The sequence below is a fragment of the Salvelinus alpinus genome, chromosome 2 (assembly GCF_045679555.1).
Source record: "Salvelinus alpinus chromosome 2, SLU_Salpinus.1, whole genome shotgun sequence".
In the NCBI taxonomy this organism is placed as follows: domain Eukaryota; kingdom Metazoa; phylum Chordata; class Actinopteri; order Salmoniformes; family Salmonidae; genus Salvelinus; species Salvelinus alpinus.
The window spans coordinates 14059092-14075384 of NC_092087.1; the positions used below are offsets into that span (position 1 = coordinate 14059092).

The 16293-nt window shown below is 47.5% G+C and overlaps 1 protein-coding gene across 2 annotated transcripts in view; it reads right to left on the reverse strand.

Annotated features, from left to right (window-relative positions):
• The window catches only part of LOC139554428 (synaptotagmin-2-like), a 69411-nt gene that overhangs the window by 32216 nt on the left and 20902 nt on the right, over window positions 1-16293 (reverse strand). The gene's annotated exons all lie outside the window — the stretch shown is intronic.

The following is a 16293-nucleotide window of genomic DNA, read 5'->3' on the forward strand; positions in this document are numbered from 1 at the left end:
TGATGACAGCTTTGCACACTCTTGACATTCTCTCAACCAGCTTCATGAGGTAGTCACCTGGAATGCATTTAAATTAATAACAGGTATGCCTTGTTAAAAGTTAATTTGTGGAATTTCTTTCATTCTTAATGCGTTTGAGCCAATCAGTTGTGTTGTGACAAGGTAGGGGTGGTATACAGAAGATAGCCCTATTTGGTAAAAGACCATCCAAATTATGGCAAGAACAGTTCAAATAAGCAATCATTACGTTAAGACATGAAGGTCAGTCAATTCGGAAAATGTCAAGAACTTTGAATGTTTCTTCAAGTGCAGTCGCAAAAACCATGAAGAGCTATGATGAGGAACGCCACAGAAAAGGTACCCAGTCAGTTGTACAACTGAAACGTGTCTTCCGCATTTAACCCAACCACTCTGAATCAGAGAGGTGCGGGGGGCTGCCTTAATCAACATCCATGTCTTCAGAGCCTGGGAAACAGGAGCAACAACAGATTTTTACATTGTCAGCTCTGGGATTCAATCCAGTAACCTTTCAGTTACTGGCCCAAAACTCTAACCACTAGGCTACCTGCCATACCGGAAAGGAAGACCCAGAGTTACCTCTGCTGCAGAGGATAAGTTCATTTGAGTTAACTGCACATCAGAGTGCAGCCCAAATAAATGCTTCACAGAGTTCAAGTAACTGACACATCTCAACTGTTTAGAGGAGACTGCGTGAATCAGGCATTTGTGGTCAAATTGCTGCAAAGAAACCACTACTAAAGGACACCAAAAAGAAGATGAGGCTTGCTTGGGCCAAGAAACACGAGCAATGGACATTAAACCGGTGGAAATCTGTCCTTTGGTTTGAGATCTTTGATTCCAACCGCCATGTCTTTGTGAGATGCAGACTAGCTGAATGGATGATCTCTGCATGTGTGGTTCCCAATGTGAAGCATGGAGGAGGAGGTGTGATGGTGTGGTGGTGCTTTGGTGGTGACACTGTCTGTGATTTATTTCAAATTTAAGTTACTCTTAACCAGCATGGCTACCACAGCATGGCTACCTTCTGCAGCGATACGCCATCCCATCTGATTTACGTTTGGTGGAACTATAATTTGTTTTCAACAGGACCATGACCCAACACATCTCCAGGCTGGAGGGCTATGAGGGCTATTTGACCAAGAAGGAGAGGGATGGAGTGCTGCATCAGATGACCTGGCCTCCACAATCACCCGACCTCAACCCAATAGAGATGGTTTGGGATGAATTGGACTGCAGAGTGAAGGAAAAGCAGCCAACAAGTGCTTAGCATATGTGGGAACTCCTTCAAGACTGTTGGAAAATAATTCCAGGTGAAGCTGGTTGAGAGAATGCCAAGAGTGTGCAAAGCCGTCATCAAGCAAAGGGTTGCTACTTTGAAGAATCTAAAATCTAAAATATACTGTACTTTGATTTGTTTAACACTTTTTTGGTTACTACATGATTCCATATGTGTAATTTCATAGTATGGGTGTCATCACTATTATTCTACAATGTATAAAATAGTAAAAAATTAAGAAAAACTCTGGAATGAGTAGTTGTGTCCAAACGTTTGACTGGTACTGTAGGCTATAGCAGGTTGTGACGCACATGTAAATGTGCTACTGTCATCTATCTCATTAATACACAAATTGATGGAAATGAAACGTGCGGCTGTGGAAATCAGTTTATTGAAATATGAGACCAATCTTCCCAAAGTCTTAATGTAACGTTAGTGCTCTATGCTCATTGAAAAGATTACAGGACATGAACTAGGCCTATATTTTGTCAGTGTTTATCCTAGAGAAAATATCAGATGATTACAGTTGAACTATCTATACCAAACTGGGTTTTCTGAGGACTACAAAGAATTATCTAAGAACTGGGTCTTAGCTCCATTTTTCAAAGTGCATTTTTATTGAACCAGAAAAACACTCCCAAAAGACTAGTTTTTGGAAACTACTTTGAATATCAATTATTCTAATAAAAAGTCAAACATAATTGTCTTTGTGTTAACAGGAGGAAATAATACAATTAAATGCAAGTGATTTTCACAAAAGCTCATTAGAATACTCCCAACATGTCATCAACTCGGGATAGCTTTATCTAACAACATGTTTTATCACATCGTTCCAGCACTGCAAGCGTTCAATCCCCATGTGAAGACTTCCTTTTCACAATCCGTTAGAAAAAGCTTTTTTTATTTTTATGTGTACCAATTTAACATGACCTTGATTAACATGTGCAACTCACAGACTACAGAACAACACCAGCCCAAGTGAAGAGATATGGCTGACCAGAGGCGTTTTTAGTTGTCACTTGTCTAAAGTGTGTGGTGGATTGATGATGATACTGTGTTCAAACAGACCCATATTTCTCGACTGTATGTTCCGTAAATCAAACCTGGACCAATAGAAAGAACCTTGCTCATAAAGAAGAGGGCAGCTCCATCTTGACTCATGAAGATTTTACAGCACACATGATCCGGTACATGGTAGTAGGTGGGTTAGTATCTTCTTTGGAAAGTTGCAAACACAGTTGCTAAAGAAGGCACATAAGCTATTGATGAATGCAATACTTTGGAGCAGATTCTTCTTCGAATGTTCAAAGAATACATTAACCCCATGATAGTAATTAACCTAATTAAGACTCACATGCTGTTACCCATCAACATCAAACAAATATTGCAGTAGGCCTTTAAGATGAAGTCAGGGTGGAGTTGTGAATACAGTGTTAGATGGTACTACAGTACATACAGACAGTGGCGACAAACCAGATTCGACCAGTCCTCGTTCTAACTGTATCGATCCAGCAGCTCTAGTATGATGGTGCCGTTTGACGAGCCATTCTGCAAGGTCATAGTGCATAGAAAACATAACAGTGGTCTGGAGCTCCTGAATTATTGATCCCTGAGGGTTCCTGTTCCCCCCTTCTGCCGTATGGGATTCCCGCACCCCCTCCCTCCCCTTGTCCCCCTGCCCCCCTCCCCTCCTGCACCTCAAAACCAAATCAACCCCAGTGCATCTATCTGTGAGAGAAACTCTTTCAACCTGGACCCAGATCCACATGAGTGGTTCAGTTCAGCCGTGGGGACTGCTAAGCTAGGACATGATAACAACCAAGCCAAGTCAAAGAGAGAGAAAGTAAACCCCGGCCGTAGTGTTAATGTGTGTTTGTGCTGAGTTGCATGCAGGGGGCTTCTAGTAGTCAATATTATTTGGACCACGTTTCACTTCCCTCCGCTGTGACGGCAAAGAGGATGGGCACTGCATCCTTTGCAGATCCTGCAGGCAGCACTGCAATGCAGGGGTGTAACGTACAAAGATTAATCTCTCTCTCTCTCTCTCTCTCTCTCTCTCTCTCTCTCTCTCTCTCTCTCTCTCTCTCTCTCTCTCTCTCTCTCTCTCTCTCTCTCTCTCTCTCTCTCTCTCTCTCTCTCTCTCTCTCTCTCTCTCTCTCTCTCTCTCTCTCTCTCTCTCTCTCTCTCTCTCTCTCTCTCTCTCTCTCTCTCTCTCTCTCATTCACACTTACAGAGAAAGGTTGTTATGTTTATCCCCTCTGATTAAGTTACCTTTTGATGTAATTGACCAGAAAGTATGTTTATATCTCTGTAATAAGAGCACGTAGGCCAGTCCTAAAATGGCCACATGATGTCAGCAGGGGCAGCCAGTAAAACAGAGAGAGAGAGAAAAAAAAGAACTGGTGCTCATTTCCAAAATGTAATTCCTGACTGGCAAGAACCACTCCCGTTATTATACAAATAAAGGTCAAAGATAAAGTTCAAAAATCAACTATTGCTGAGATATATTAAAGGAGGAGTTTGATACACAAACCCACACACAAACGTGTCTCTCCGGGCCCCTCGTAATGCTGACAGTGCAACTACAAGACAGCCAAGAATACAACTAGGGAGGTGTAGTCTACAAATGGCAGTAATGTGCAGATAGTATCACAGTGAACCAGCAGCAGTAGTCTCAACAGTAGCATTGTAGTTAGCTCTGGACTGTTTCCCTGATGATATCATTGTTACAGTTTGACCTGAAGCTGATACACTAGACTGGTTATACAAACATGTCATAGCCTTTTCTCTGGGTCTAACACACAACAGTTACTTTTACATTCACAGATCATCTCTGTAACTGTAACAAATCCGTTATCAGTGGGGCTGATCAAGAAGGTGGGGGCCTCTGTTGAGAAGACTTGTCTATTTCCAGGTGATCTGCTCAGGCATGTTATGGGTCAGCGTTCATGTAAAAGGTGTGAGATTATATGATGCTTATAATTGAGTCAGAAACAGACAGAGCCTGGATCCATTTGAAAACACCAGTCTCAACATCAACAGTGAAGAGGCAACTCCGGGATGCTGGACTTCTTGGCAGAGTTCCTCTGTCCAGTGTCTGTGTTCTTTTGCCCATCATAATCTTTTATTTTTATTGGCAAGCCTGAGATATGGCTTTTTCTTTGCAACTCTGCCTAGAAGGCCAGCATCCCAGAGTCGCCTCTTCACTGTTGACATTGAGACTGGTGTTTTGCGGGTACTATTTAATGAAGCTGCCAGTTAAGGACTTGTGAGGCGTCTGTTTCTCAAGTTAAACTTTTTAAATGATAAACTTGGATTAGCTAACACAACGTGCCATTGGAACACAGGAGTGATGGTATCTGATAATGGGCCTATGTACACCTATGTAGATATTCCATAACAAATCGGATGTTTCCAGCTACAATAGTCATTTACAACATTCACAATGTCTACACTGTATTTCTGATCAATTTGATGTTATTTTAATGGACAAAAAAAATTGCTTTTCTTTCAAAAACAAGAGCCTTTCTAAGTGACCCCAAACTTTTGAACAGTAGTGTATATATTATTATTTTTTTTTCTACTGTAGGTAGCGTTAGCTAGCGCTAGTCGGCTGTACCTGCGCCAAAACCCCAGTATTTTTCTTCCTATAGCTTGTTTGCCGTCTTCTTTTTAAATAATGGGCAAAAATGTTTTCATCACTTTAATTTACCTAACTGATCAAAATTTGTTTTCTCATGCTCTCTCCGCAGCAGACATACAGTATAGTGAGCAATATGTTTGGAACATCAAATCGCAATAAAATCGCAGTATCGAATCGCAATAAATACAGAATCGGGAGAATCGCAAGAATCGCAATACATATCATATTGGCACCCAAGTGGCGTGATAATATCGTATCATGAGGTCCCTGGCCAGACCTACTGTATTGTACTGTACTGAACATATCTACTAGACTGTACTATACTGGACTGTACTGAACTCTACTCTACTGCGCTGTACTGTGATGCCCAAACTTGTGAAACATAGACGTTTATGATTGTTTCAGATTTGGTCTGGTCCAGACCAACCAAATGTGGTCTTGTTTGTGGGTGGAGTTCATTACAATATTAACTAATGTGTAGAATAACACCCCCCCCCCTTAAAAGAGTTAGATGCACTATTGTAAAGTGGTTGTTCCACTGGATATCATAAGGTGAATGCACCAATTTGTAAGTCGCTCTGGATAAGAGCGTCTGCTAAATGACTTAAATGTAAATGTAAATGTAATACCCAAATATGCAAAATAAGGATATTGCATATTTCTATCTTTGTGTACCTATTCAGGATACGTCACCATGAAGAGAATGATATTCATATCCATAATTATGCATTTCTGTATTGTACAGATCAGGGACCATTTATCTAATTCCGGGACTGTAATTCCGTTACCGGATGTAAATCCACTTCACCTACTGCAGTTCAATAACCAAAATATTTTCTTTCAAACTCAAGGTGTAAAGTCATAGCTGACACCCCATCCTTTCTGCTAACATCTTTGAATCTTAATTCAGATTTTTGGGAAAACGTGGTCGCATAAAAAACTGAGGGAGATTTTACCGTAATTCTGTTAGCAAACTTTTCATTTGCACAGTTTTGGTGAAATTTTCTATGGAAATTGTTCAAAGTAGTCCTTATGCATAGTTGTATGGTTTGTTAAACTTTTACATCAATGGTTTTTGCTTGGCATACATTTTAAAGTGAAATAAATCTGAGTCAAAATGTAATTTGGTTACTGTGCCCTTTTTTATGACAATGATCTCACAAAGTAGGAAGAAAGGAAGGCTGTTTACCTGAATCAGGCCAAATACCCAGGACGTGAATGGCAATGTTCTACTTACTGTGTTTGGACTAGATCGTACACCTGGAACATTGTATAGTCTAGGCTAATGCTGTAAAACTGTTGTGATCAGCCATATTGGTAAAGGCCTCAGGCTCAAGCAAGAAGAAGTTACATTGAGGAACTATCGGTTCATCTTCATTCCTCTTCTAAGTATTATCATACATATAGCACCGCATGTACATCACAGAATAGGTAAAAGGAGAACGATCCAGCTGTCACAACACAGACATATAATATCAGACTCCTTACTTTGAAACTATTGGAAAATGAAGCAGACATTTACTAATTACGCTCTTCCTTATTAAAATCTCCTGTCTCCAACTGTAATTAAATGTATTGACCTGAGAATTCTATTATAATTAACTAAGATCAATTGTGAAATAAGAGGAGTCATTTTCAATTACTCTTTCACATAAACCTACTTTATAAGATGACCTACCAAACATCCAACCACTTGGAAGACTAAAGGATATGATTATGTGAAATAGAACATTCTCTGATCATTAAAAGTAATAGATGTATTCATATACACTCTACCGCATGGGGCATTGCAGCCTGAACTTCTTTCACATCATCAACAGAATACTATAGGCTAGTCACCACCTGGTGACATAACTAGTTCTAGAATACTATAGGCTAGTCACCACCTGGTGACATAACTAGTTCTAGAATACTATAGGCTAGTCACTACCTGGTGACATAACTAGTTCTAGAATACTATAGGCTAGTCACCACCTGGTGACATACTAGTTCAAGAATACTATAGGCTAGTTACCACCTGGTGACATAACTAGTTCTAGAATACTATAGGCTAGTTACCACCTGGTGACATAACTAGTTCTAGAATACTATAGGCTAGTCACCACCTGGTGACATAACTAGTTCTAGAATACTATAGGCTAGTCACCACCTGGTGACATAACTAGTTCTAGAATACTATAGGCTACTCACCACCTGGTGACATAACTAGTTCTAGATTTGGGTAACATATTAATGATGTAAAACATATCGGCATCAACAATCAAGCATGCAGATTATGTCAGAGTTTTTTTTTCTCCAGTTATCAATAATGACAGAAATATAGCATCACAACTGCTGAGTAGGGCCCTAAGTTTTTCCTGGCCAGTGAATTTGTTCAGGAAAAACTGAAGGCCTTACTGAAAACTTAAGATAACAAAAATCAGCTATAAAACTGGTTTAGTGCCCTCTTTTTAAGTTATTATTCCACATTCTGCTTCGTGCCACCAACTACAACGCCTGTACAGATCTGTGCAATCGCCAGTCCTTCTGTGGCAGGCTGGGAACAATGCAAATGCTTTCCCTTTTGTAAAAAGAAAATGCAAGCACTGGGAAAAATCAGAAAGTGTTAGATCAAAAAATTGCAGCATGACATTTCAGCAGCATGACATCCAGACGTGCAAGGGCAACAAGGACAACACAGGACAACACAGGACAACACAGGGCAACAAGGACAACACAGGGCAACAAGGACAACAAGGACAACACAGGACAACACAGGACAACACAGGGCAACAAGGACAACACAGGGCAACAAGGACAACACAGGACAACACAGGACAACACAGGGCAACAAGGACAACACAGGACAACAAGGACAACACAGGACAACAAGGGCAACAAGGACAACACAGGACAACACAGGGCAACAAGGACAACACAGGACAAAGATACTTGTCCATCTTCAAGAGAAATGTTTGTCCACAGTTGCTATCTTCAAGAGAAATGCTTGTCCACAGTTGCTATCTTCAAGAGAAATGCTTCTCCACAGTTGCTATCTTCAAGAGAAATGCTTCTCCACAGTTGCTATCTTCAAGAGAAATGTTTGTCTACAGTTGCTATCTTTGAGAGAAATGAACAAATGAACAAAGCCAACAGTAATCTCACTGATCTAAAAGTGCACTTCCCAGTGAATTCTATCAAGTATGTTGTGCCAGACCAGTACTTTATAGTATGTACTGTATGCCATGACGATTTACAATAACTTTTTTCAGCTTGCAAAAGACACCAAAATCTTCCGCATTTTGTCCTCTCTACAGTGATCTTCATGATATTTATCTCGGTCATGTGTACTACCCACTGCAATATTCTATAGAAGGAGTAAGACATTGGTACTGTATTTTAAACTTGAAATAGCTAGTCAAAACACTAACTCAACTAATTGGGTACTAATGGTAATAGCTATACTGGATATGAATACAATAACTAACTAACCCAAGCAATTGGAAGAAGTCACATTTCAAATAAAAATAGCTGCCTCCAGTAAATAAATTGGCTGGGTCAAGGATCAAAGACAGGAAATGATTTTGAACATGATTCATATTCAGGACTATTATTATGAATTAGTAATGTCTCAGGACAGGATCTGTCATTGTGAGAGGCTGACAGTGATCTAAGTGCAAGGCACCCCTCTGGACACAGTCTCAAAGGCCCTCCATCCCATCACCATCACAGTCCCTCCATCCCATCACCATCACAGTCCCTCCATCCCATCACCATCACAGTCCCTCCATCCCAACACCATCACAATCCCTCCATCCAAACACCATCACAGTCCCTCCATCTCAACACCATCACAGTCCCTCCATCTCAACACCATCACAGTCCCTCCATCCCAACACCATCACAGTCCCTCCATCCCAACACCATCACAGAGCCTCCATCCCATCACCATCACAGTCCCTCCATCCCAACACCATCACAGTCCCTCCATCCCATCACCATCACAGAGCCTCCATCCCAACACCATCAAAGTCCCTCCATCTCAACACCATCACAGTCCCTCCATCCCAACACCATCACAGTCCCTCCATCCCAACACCATCACAGTCCCTCCATCCCACACCATCACAGTCCCTCCATCCCAACGCCATCACAGTCCCTCCATCTCAACGCCATCACAGTCCCTCCATCCCAACACCATCACAGTCCCTCCATCTCAACACCATCACAGTCCCTCCATCCCAATACCATCACAGTCCCTCCATCCCAACACCATCACAGTCCCTCCATCACAACACCATCACAGTCCCTCCATCCCACACCATCACAGTCCCTCCATCCCAACACCATCACAGTCCCTCCATCTCAACGCCATCACAGTCCCTCCATCCCAATACCATCACAGTCCCTCCATCCCAACACCATCACGGTCCCTCCATCCCATCACCATCACAGTCCCTCCATCCCATCACCATCACAGTCCCTCCATCCCAACACCATCACAGTCCCTCCATCCCATCACCATCACAGTCCCTCCATCCCATCACCATCACAGTCCCTCCATCCCATCACCATCACAGTCCCTCCATCCAACACCATCACAGTCCCTCCATCCCAACACCATCACAGTCCCTCCATCCCAAACCATCACAGAGCCTCCATCCCACACCATCACAGAGCCTCCATCTCAACACCATCACAGTCCCTTCATCCCAACGCCATCACAGTCCCTCCATCCCAACACCATCACAGTCCCTCCATCCCATCACCATCACAGTCCCTCCATCCCATCACCATCACAGAGCCTCCATCCCAACACCATCACAGAGCCTCCATCCCATCACCATCACAGAGCCTCCATCCCAACACCATCACAGTCCCTCCATCCCATCACCATCACAGAGCCTCCATCCCAACACCATCACAGAGCCTCCATCCCATCACCATCACAGTCCCTCCATCCCATCACCATCACAGTCCATCCATCCCATCACCATCACAGTAACTCCATCCCACACCATCACAGTCCCTCCATCCCAACACCATCACAGTCCATCCATCCCAACACCATCACAGTCCCTCCATCCCAACACCATCACAGTCCCTCCATCCCAACACCATCACAGAGCCTCCATCCCAACACCATCACAGTCCCTCCATCCCATCACCATCACAGAGCCTCCATCCCAACACCATCACAGTCCCTCCATCCCATCACCATCACAGTCCCTCCATCCCAACACCATCACAGTCCCTCCATCCCAACACCATCACAGTCCCTCCATCTCAACACCATCACAGTCCCTCCATCCCATCACCATCACAGTCCCTCCATCCCACACCATCACAGTCCCTCCATCCCATCACCATCACAGAGCCTCCATCCCAACACCATCAAAGTCCCTCCATCCCATCACCATCACAGAGCCTCCATCCCAACACCATCACAGAGCCTCCATCCCAACACCATCACAGTCCCTCCATCCCAACGCCATCACAGTCCCTCCATCCCACACCATCACAGTCCCTCCATCCCAACAACATCACAGTCCCTCCATCCCAACACCATCACAGAGCCTCCATCCCATCACCATCCCAGTCCCTCCATCTCAACACCATCACAGTCCCTCCATCCCATCACCATCACAGTCCCTCCATCCCAACACCATCACAGTCCCTCCATCCCATCACCATCACAGATTCTCCATCCCATCACCATCACAGTCCCTCCATCCCAACACCATCACAGTCCCTCCATCCCACACCATCACAGTCCCTCCATCCCAACACCATCACAGTCCCTCCATCCCAACACCATCACAGTCCCTCCATCCCAACACCATCACAGTCCCTCCATCCCATCACCATCACAGAGCCTCCATCCCAACACCATCACAGTCTCTCCATCTCAACACCATCACAGTCCCTCCATCCCAACGCCATCACAGTCCCTCCATCCCAACACCATCACAGAGCCTCCATCCCATCACCATCACAGAGCCTCCATCCCAACACCATCACAGTCTCTCCATCTCAACACCATCACAGTCCCTCCATCCCAAGGCCATCACAGTCCCTCCATCCCATCACCATCACAGTCCCTCCATCCCAACACCATCACAGTCCCTCCATCCCATCACCATCACAGTCCCTCCATCCCAACACCATCACAGTCCCTCCATCCCAACACCATCACAGTCCCTCCATCCCACACCATCACAGTCCCTCCATCCCAACACCATCACAGTCCCTCCATCCCAACACCATCACAGTCCCTCCATCCAACACCATCACAGTCCCTCCATCCCAACGCTATCACAGTCCCTCCATCCCAACACCATCACAGTCCCTCCATCCCATCACCATCACAGTCCCTCCATCCCATCACCATCACAGTCCCTCCATCCCATCACCATCACAGAGCCTCCATCCCATCACCATCACAGTCCCTCCATCCCAACACCATCACAGAGCCCCCATCCCATCACCATCACAGTCCCTCCATCCCAACGCCATCACAGTCCCTCCATCCCATCACCATCACAGTCCCTCCATCCCACACCATCACAGTCCCTCCATCCCATCACCATCACAGAGCCTCCATCCCAACACCATCAAAGTCCCTCCATCCCATCACCATCACAGAGCCTCCATCCCAACACCATCACAGAGCCTCCATCCCAACACCATCACAGTCCCTCCATCCCAACGCCATCACAGTCCCTCCATCCCACACCATCACAGTCCCTCCATCCCAACACCATCACAGTCCCTCCATCCCAACACCATCACAGAGCCTCCATCCCATCACCATCCCAGTCCCTCCATCTCAACACCATCACAGTCCCTCCATCTCAACACCATCACAGAGCCTCCATCCCAACACCATCACAGTCCCTCCATCCCAACACCATCACAGTCCCTCCATCCCATCACCATCACAGAGCCTCCATCCCAACACCATCACAGAGCCTCCATCCCAACACCATCACAGTCCCTCCATCTCAACACCATCACAGTCCCTCCATCCCATCACCATCACAGAGCCTCCATCCCATCACCATCACAGAGCCTCCATCCCAACACCATCACAGAGCCTCCATCCCATCACCATCACAGTCCCTCCATCTCACCACCATCACAGTCCCTCCATCCCATCACCGTCACAGAGCCTCCATCCCATCACCATCACAGTCCCTCCATCCCAACACCATCACAGAGCCTCCATCTCATCACCATCACAGTCCCTCCATCCCAACACCATCACAGTCCCTCCATCCCATCACCATCACAGAGCCTCCATCCCAACACCATCACAGTCCCTCCATCTCAACACCATCACAGTCCCTCCATCCCAACGCCATCACAGTCCCTCCATCCCATCACCATCACAGTCCCTCCATCCCAACACCATCACAGTCCCTCCATACCATCACCATCACAGTCCCTCCATCCCATCACCATCACAGTCCCTCCATCCCATCACCATCACAGTAACTCCATCCCACACCATCACAGTCCCTCCATCCCAACACCATCACAGTCCATCCATCCCAACACCATCACAGTCCCTCCATCCCAACACCATCACAGTCCCTCCATCCCAACACCATCACAGAGCCTCCATCCCAACACCATCACAGTCCCTCCATCCCATCACCATCACAGAGCCTCCATCCCAACACCATCACAGTCCCTCCATCCCATCACCATCACAGTCCCTCCATCCCAACACCATCACAGTCCCTCCATCCCAACACCATCACCGTTCCTCCATCTCAACACCATCACAGTCCCTCCATCCCATCACCATCACAGTCCCTCCATCCCACACCATCACAGTCCCTCCATCCCATCACCATCACAGAGCCTCCAACCCAACACCATCAAAGTCCCTCCATCCCATCACCATCACAGAGCCTCCATCCCAACACCATCACAGAGCCTCCATCCCAACACCATCACAGTCCCTCCATCCCAACGCCATCACAGTCCCTCCATCCCACACCATCACAGTCCCTCCATCCCAACAACATCACAGTCCCTCCATCCCAACACCATCACAGAGCCTCCATCCCATCACCATCCCAGTCCCTCCATCTCAACACCATCACAGTCCCTCCATCCCATCACCATCACAGTCCCTCCATCCCAACACCATCACAGTCCCTCCATCCCATCACCATCACAGATTCTCCATCCCATCACCATCACAGTCCCTCCATCCCAACACCATCACAGTCCCTCCATCCCACACCATCACAGTCCCTCCATCCCAACACCATCACAGTCCCTCCATCCCAACACCACCACAGTCCCTCCATCCCAACACCATCACAGTCCCTCCATCCCAACACCACCACAGTCCCTCCATCCCAACACCATCACAGTCCCTCCATCCCAACACCATCACAGTCCCTCCATCCCATCACCATCACAGAGCCTCCATCCCAACACCATCACAGTCTCTCCATCTCAACACCATCACAGTCCCTCCATCCCAACACCATCACAGTCCCTCCATCCCATCACCATCACAGAGCCTCCATCCCAACACCATCACAGTCCCTCCATCTCAACACCATCACAGTCCCTCCATCCCAACGCCATCACAGTCCCTCCATCCCATCACCATCACAGTCCCTCCATCCCAACACCATCACAGTCCCTCCATCCCATCACCATCACAGTCCCTCCATCCCATCACCATCACAGTCCCTCCATCCCATCACCATCACAGTAACTCCATCCCACACCATCACAGTCCCTCCATCCCAACACCATCACAGTCCATCCATCCCAACACCATCACAGTCCCTCCATCCCAACACCATCACAGTCCCTCCATCCCAACACCATCACAGAGCCTCCATCCCAACACCATCACAGTCCCTCCATCCCATCACCATCACAGAGCCTCCATCCCAACACCATCACAGTCCCTCCATCCCATCACCATCACAGTCCCTCCATCCCAACACCATCACAGTCCCTCCATCCCAACACCATCACCGTCCCTCCATCTCAACACCATCACAGTCCCTCCATCCCATCACCATCACAGTCCCTCCATCCCACACCATCACAGTCCCTCCATCCCATCACCATCACAGAGCCTCCAACCCAACACCATCACAGTCCCTCCATCCCATCACCATCACAGAGCCTCCATCCCAACACCATCACAGAGCCTCCATCCCAACACCATCACAGTCCCTCCATCCCAACGCCATCACAGTCCCTCCATCCCACACCATCACAGTCCCTCCATCCCAACAACATCACAGTCCCTCCATCCCAACACCATCACAGAGCCTCCATCCCATCACCATCCCAGTCCCTCCATCTCAACACCATCACAGTCCCTCCATCCCATCACCATCACAGTCCCTCCATCCCAACACCATCACAGTCCCTCCATCCCATCACCATCACAGATTCTCCATCCCATCACCATCACAGTCCCTCCATCCCAACACCATCACAGTCCCTCCATCCCACACCATCACAGTCCCTCCATCCCAACACCATCACAGTCCCTCCATCCCAACACCACCACAGTCCCTCCATCCCAACACCATCACAGTCCCTCCATCCCAACACCACCACAGTCCCTCCATCCCAACACCATCACAGTCCCTCCATCCCAACACCATCACAGTCCCTCCATCCCATCACCATCACAGAGCCTCCATCCCAACACCATCACAGTCTCTCCATCTCAACACCATCACAGTCCCTCCATCCCAACGCCATCACAGTCCCTCCATCCCAACACCATCACAGAGCCTCCATCTCATTACCATCACAGTCCCTCCATCCCATCACCATCACAGTCCCTCCATCCCATCACCATCACAGAGCCTCCATCCCAACACCATCACAGTCTCTCCATCTCAACACCATCACAGTCCCTCCATCCCAAGGCCATCACAGTCCCTCCATCCCATCACCATCACAGTCCCTCCATCCCAACACCATCACAGTCCCTCCATCCCACACCATCACAGTCCCTCCATCCCATCACCATCACAGAGCCTCCATCCCAACACCATCAAAGTCCCTCCATCCCATCACCATCACAGAGCCTCCATCCCAACACCATCACAGAGCCTCCATCCCAACACCATCACAGTCCCTCCATCCCAACGCCATCACAGAGCCTCCATCCCATCACCATCACAGAGCCTCCATCCCAACACCATCACAGTCTCTCCATCTCAACACCATCACAGTCCCTCCATCCCAAGGCCATCACAGTCCCTCCATCCCATCACCATCACAGTCCCTCCATCCCAACACCATCACAGTCCCTCCATCCCATCACCATCACAGTCCCTCCATCCCAACACCATCACAGTCCCTCCATCCCAACACCATCACAGTCCCTCCATCCCACACCATCACAGTCCCTCCATCCCAACACCATCACAGTCCCTCCATCCCAACACCATCACAGCGCCTCCATCCCATCACCATCCCAGTCCCTCCATCTCAACACCATCACAGTCCCTCCATCTCAACACCATCACAGAGCCTCCATCCCAACACCATCACAGTCCCTCCATCCCAACACCATCACAGTCCCTCCATCCCATCACCATCACAGAGCCTCCATCCCAACACCATCACAGAGCCTCCATCCCAACACCATCACAGTCCCTCCATCTCAACACCATCACAGTCCCTCCATCCCATCACCATCACAGAGCCGCCATCCCATCACCATCACAGAGCCTCCATCCCAACACCATCACAGAGCCTCCATCCCATCACCATCACAGTCCCTCCATCTCACCACCATCACAGTCCCTCCATCCCATCACCGTCACAGAGCCTCCATCCCATCACCATCACAGTCCCTCCATCCCAACACCATCACAGAGCCTCCATCTCATCACCATCACAGTCCCTCCATCCCAACACCATCACAGTCCCTCCATCCCATCACCATCACAGAGCCTCCATCCCAACACCATCACAGTCCCTCCATCTCAACACCATCACAGTCCCTCCATCCCAACGCCATCACAGTCCCTCCATCCCATCACCATCACAGTCCCTCCATCCCAACACCATCACAGTCCCTCCATCCCATCACCATCACAGTCCCTCCATCCCATCACCATCACAGTCCCTCCATCCCATCACCATCACAGTAACTCCATCCCACACCATCACAGTCCCTCCATCCCAACACCATCACAGTCCATCCATCCCAACACCATCACAGTCCCTCCATCCCAACACCATCACAGTCCCTCCATCCCAACACCATCACAGAGCCTCCATCCCAACACCATCACAGTCCCTCCATCCCATCACCATCACAGAGCCTCCATCCCAACACCATCACAGTCCCTCCATCCCATCA